Here is a 6,013-nt window from a genome sequence, read left to right on the forward strand (position 1 = left end):
GTTTTGCCCGCTTTATGTAGGACCATATAGGATTGCAGAGGTTCTCGAGAACGGGGCATACAAAATTAATAAACTGAATGGAAGCATCGAGGGTATTTACAATGCAGCCAACCTAAAGAAATATTTCAGGAGAGAATATCATTAAAAGAAAATCCTATTGAATTTTCTTTTCCCCAGGAGGAGGGGGAGATGTACCGGTAACGGCGGTACAGACTAAGCCCCGTTATGAAAATCTTAAACTTACGTGTTATGCTCCGGTCCGCTTACGAAGAACTGACCGGGCAGCGAGCACCAGCTGCGCGCGTGTGACGTAGTGAGCGGGTGACGTCACAGCCTGCCTCGCTGCACTCCACAGCCTGGATTGATGCAGAATGTTCTACAAGTTTCGGATCAAATATAAATACGTGCTGCTTCGCTCAGCAGATCAGAGTGTGTCAGTGTGTCAGTGTGTGTTACAGCTTGTTATAGTGAGCAGCAGTGCGCAGCAGAATATGATACCAGTTTGCGGCCGGGATTTCTATAAGCACACTAGACTGTCGTATTCGCGCAGTCAGTTCGCGGGTGTGGTAACCGAACGTGAAGCCGCTGCTAAGTTTCAAGTTCGTAGACTTTAATATAGTCATGCTGAATGTGGACTTATTCAGATTTCCTTATATTGTGACAACCTTTTACTCCGATAGGACGTGAGGTGAATTGTGTATCGTCTGGACATTATTTATTGACTGTTACTCTATACGAGTGTCCAAGACCCGCAAATATCTTCGAGTGTTCGAAATTGAAATTTGATGGACTTAAAACTGATTGCTCCTTGCCGAGGACTCGATACTTTAAGTTATAAACTGTATTTAATCCAAATTTAAATTACCAATCCGTAAATTGTGTCGACATTTTGAACTGTGCAGGTGTGAACAGCGCATCTCTATTTTAATGAACAGTGCATTTCTACTCTAATGAACAGTGTATTTCAATTCTGGGCACATTTAGTTTATGAACAGTCAGTACACAGTTAATTTCGTCTTTTGGTTTCAACACGTGAACGAGTTTGATTCACGAGCGGAACGTCTTTATTTCATTTAAATTGAACAGTGCTTCAATGAACTAAGTAATGTGACATTACTTCACGTTGTAATAGGTGCAACGAACTTTAAATAACTTTAAACTGGACAATCAGTTCCGAGTGGACTTTACTTTGTGAATGTTTCTTTCACTTGACATGTGAAAAAGTTAAGTGACATTTCACCGAGACATTTTGTGTTTGGACTTTGTCAAAAGCATTTATAAACACTCTATCATCTGTGCAGAAGCAGCCGTTGCACTAACTCGCCCCAGAGCTGAACGATGTTCATTTATGTTCACCATTTACAAGGACTACCTCGACGCCATGGATCTTCAAAGCACCGAATAGATCTTCTAGAACTTCCATCGGGGGACGAATGGTGGTTCGTTGCTATGGAATGTGGAGCTGCCGGAATCCAAGGACATCGCCAGCCATAGGTCAAGGAACGTTTTCGACTGTATATGCTGTACAGAGGTGATATTAATTTAAATTTTTTAATAAACTCTGAAACACAAGTTTTTAAGATTTCTGTTAACAAACCCTCTCCCTCTGTGTGCACTTCAGCGACTGGTACACGCCCTGCGTCTCATCTCTACCAAAGTACCAAATTTACTGTTACAGAGGAGAGGGGTAGAAATTGGCGCCCCAGTCGTATCGGGGCCGATTTGGAGTGCAGTAAAATTAGAAATTGGCGCCCCAGTCGTATCGGGGCCGATTTGGAGTGCAGTAAAATTAGAAATTAGCGCTTCAGCAATATCAGAACTTAATTATGAGTGCAGTAGACATTAAATTGACACTTAACCATTCTAGGCTCAATGTTGAAGTACTAGTAATAATTAAGAAGTGCAGTGATAGACAAAATCGCACTAAATCGTGTGACTTAGTAATTTAATTCAGATACATTTCCAGTGCTTTATGTGGAATAACTATTATTATTACAGTGAACTTTCTAACAAGATTTAACTTCTCCATAATAAGAAGTGTTATCAATGATATGGGATCTTTTTTGTGTGTTAAATGTCTTGGAAATTTTTCTCTTTGAATGACTTTGAACATGAACTTTTAACCATTGGACAATAATGGTGATATCTGAATTTTTTTTTCAAGTGATTTATGATTTTCTTGTTACTTGATTTAAAAGCATTACCATCAAAATGGAAAATATTTTAGCTGCTATTGAAGCTCTTAAGATTAGCTTAAATGAACGTATCGCCAAATCGCATGCTCAAGTAGGTGCTGATTTACAAGCTCGTATTACCGAGGCTAATGCCGCAACTGCTCAAGTAGGTGCTGATTTACAAGCTCGTATTACCGAGGCTAATGCCGCAACTGCTCAATTAGGTGCTGATTTACAAGCTCGTATTAACGAGGCTAATGCCGTAACTGCTCAATTAGGTACTACTTTAGAATCTCGTATTAATGAGATTAACACTCGTACCAATGAGACCAGTACCGCAACTGCAGCCAACTTAGAAAGTCGTATCACACAAGTAACTAAAATAATTAATACCAAGTTTACCGAAGTTAATGCTAATTTGGAAAATAGGCTTACTAAAGCTGGTTCTGAGATTGAAAAACGATTCTCAGAAACTAATGCGAAGATTAATTCTAAGTTTACGGAAATAAACGAACGCCTCACCCGTGACTTAGAAACAGTAAAACAGGACCTTAAACTACAAATAGTTGAAGACTTAAAAGCTTCTTTTCCTACCTCACATCAATTGATTAAGGAAGTTGAAAGCTTAAAGGCAGAATTCAAAGAATCTCATGGTCAGTTATCACAGGCACAAGCAAGAATAGCCTCTATTCAGGATAACATCCATGAATCTTTTAAGACTAACTTTCAGAAAATAAGTAATGAAGTCAATTTACTTAAAACAAAGCAGGAGGAAACAGATAAGCATGTAAAAATCAATTAGATAGCGCACATACTCAAATCATTCGCATAGGCCGCGATGTAAATGAAGTGAAGCAGGACCTCGAAAAGGAAGTCCAGAGTGTGGAAAACTCCATCCGTGGGCAAGTTAAGACTATCAAGGTCGAATTGCAAGGAAAAATAGAGACGATTGATAATAGAATCTCCCAGGTGGAGAAGGAGGTGTCTACACACCAGTGTCAAGGGTCTAGTGGAGATACTTCTAGCATTTCCACAATCTTAAAATTATCAGACGATAAACCTGCAAAATTTTCCGGAAAGGAAGAGTACACAGCGAAAGAATTCCTTCTCAATATTGAAGAGTACTTTCAAGAAAATAAAGTACGATCCGATCATCAATTGAGGATAGCTTCTAGATTATTGGAGGGGAAAGCACTAAATTGGTACACAGCATTTAAATTTAACATTAAAACCTATGATGAGTTCAAGGAAGCCTTGTTGAAGAGGTTTTGGAATTCGGAAATTCAGCATTTGATTAAGTTACAATTATACTCTAGGAGATACAACACAGCTATTAATTCTTCACGATATTCTGATTTCCTCATTTCCCAATTAAAAAAGATGCAGTTCTTTGATCCTCCTTTGCCAGAACAGGAGTTAATACAGGTAATAACTTTACAATTTCCGGCGCATGTACAAGAAATTCTTGTGGCAGCCAATGTTCAAGACCTAGAACAACTTGATGATTTATTAAGGAAACTTGACACTGCACATACACAAAATCTACCTAGGGTTACTAAGACGAAAGAGGTTGCAACTAACCATGTCGAAGTTAATAACCCGCCGAGATCGAATCCCGAACCCCGTGAGGAAGTAGAACCACGGAGAGATCCGTTATCTCATTTCCGACGATTCAGGAGACGTCCATACAAGCAAAGTGCGCCTTATAGACGTAATCAAACGTGGAAGAAACCTACCGAATCACTTACTCGAGATAGAGATTCGCCGAGAGCCGAGATCGAAAAAAGATGGAGAGAAACTCGCGAATATATCCAGAATCGAAACCGGGATGAAGGATTACCTGGCGCTACCTCTTTAGAATATCAAGAGCATGCCAGAAGACAGAACACGACGCCTGCGACCAACCTCGAATCGACAGGCGCAATTAAAAAAAAAAACTTCGACGACACAACAATAAGATTGCCTGAAAACCGTAGTAGAGGGGAAATAATTTGTGTCACTAATATTAATTACTGGTACTTGGATGACTCAGATCTCTTGTATGAAGATCCCACTCCTACAACACCGAAGGTCCAGCGAAGCCTTCCAGTTATTAATATTACTTTGGATACCCTTTATGTAACTGCCTTAATCGATTCTGGAGCTCAAGCTTCATTGATGTCTGAGAGGTTAATTGAAATGTTGAAGGGAGGAGAAGACATGTTATTGATACCAGTCGCACAGATTAAAATTAAAGGGATAGTACCGGACAGGCATATCAAATGTAAATTTCAAGCTTTTGTTACATTTGACATTGAAGATGTTCAGTTCGAGCATATATTCCTAGTCATTTCGCCGATGAAATTCAACGTCATCCTAGGGTCAGATTTCCTAGCCAAGTATGGGGGAATTATTGATTATCCTGCCAACGTCATACGATTTTTTAATATCGACTCTGTAGAGTTGCAGCTGGTAGACTGTAATAATTTGAAGTACCAAGGTCTGGGTACCCCATTCATAGAAGCCGGAGGCAAGATGAGCGATGCTTTGCCTGCCGATAAAATAGATTGCGAAGAGGGTAGACCCGGTCAAGAGGGACCCGTCGAGGGCCAGGAAGTGCCCATTTTTGAGGATATGTTCGACGAAGGTCGTGATCACTTCATATTTCTCACCAGTGCGGCTGAAAGCCCAGAGTTCGATTCCCGCGTGGCGGAAGCAACTCGACAAATATTTGAGAAATTCCCTGAAGTTTTTGATGACAAACCAGGCGTTATTAGAGACTTTGAATACCAATTGAAAGTCAAGGACACCTCTCCTTATAAAAAACGGCCCTATCCAGTTCCTGAGAAGTACCGAGAAGAAGCCAGGACTGTGATAAAGGAAATGGAAAATAATGGTATCATTTCTAAATGTGTCACTCCGTATCTAAATCCCTTGGCTATTGATAAGAAAACCAGCTGTTTCACATCCCGAACTTCGCATTTATGCAAAGTTTTGCCCGCTTTATGTAGGACCATATAGGATTGCAGAGGTTCTCGAGAACGGGGCATACAAAATTAATAAACTGAATGGAAGCATCGAGGGTATTTACAATGCAGCCAACCTAAAGAAATATTTCAGGAGAGAATATCATTAAAAGAAAATCCTATTGAATTTTCTTTTCCCCAGGAGGAGGGGGAGATGTACCGGTAACGGCGGTACAGACTAAGCCCCGTTATGAAAATCTTAAACTTACGTGTTATGCTCCGGTCCGCTTACGAAGAACTGACCGGGCAGCGAGCACCAGCTGCGCGCGTGTGACGTAGTGAGCGGGTGACGTCACAGCCTGCCTCGCTGCACTCCACAGCCTGGATTGATGCAGAATGTTCTACAAGTTTCGGATCAAATATAAATACGTGCTGCTTCGCTCAGCAGATCAGAGTGTGTCAGTGTGTCAGTGTGTGTTACAGCTTGTTATAGTGAGCAGCAGTGCGCAGCAGAATATGATACCAGTTTGCGGCCGGGATTTCCATAAGCACACTAGACTGTCGTATTCGCGCAGTCAGTTCGTGGGTGTGGTAACCGAACGTGAAGCCGCTGCTAAGTTTCAAGTTCGTAGACTTTAATATAGTCATGCTGAATGTGGACTTATTCAGATTTCCTTATATTGTGACAACCTTTTACTCCGATAGGACGTGAGGTGAATTGTGTATCGTCTGGACATTATTTATTGACTGTTACTCTATACGAGTGTCCAAGACCCGCAAATATCTTCGAGTGTTCGAAATTGAAATTTGATGGACTTAAAACTGATTGCTCCTTGCCGAGGACTCGATACTTTAAGTTATAAACTGTATTTAATCCAAATTTAAATTACCAAT

The sequence above is a fragment of the Anabrus simplex genome, chromosome 3, assembly GCF_040414725.1.
Source record: "Anabrus simplex isolate iqAnaSimp1 chromosome 3, ASM4041472v1, whole genome shotgun sequence".
NCBI classification, from domain to species: domain Eukaryota; kingdom Metazoa; phylum Arthropoda; class Insecta; order Orthoptera; family Tettigoniidae; genus Anabrus; species Anabrus simplex.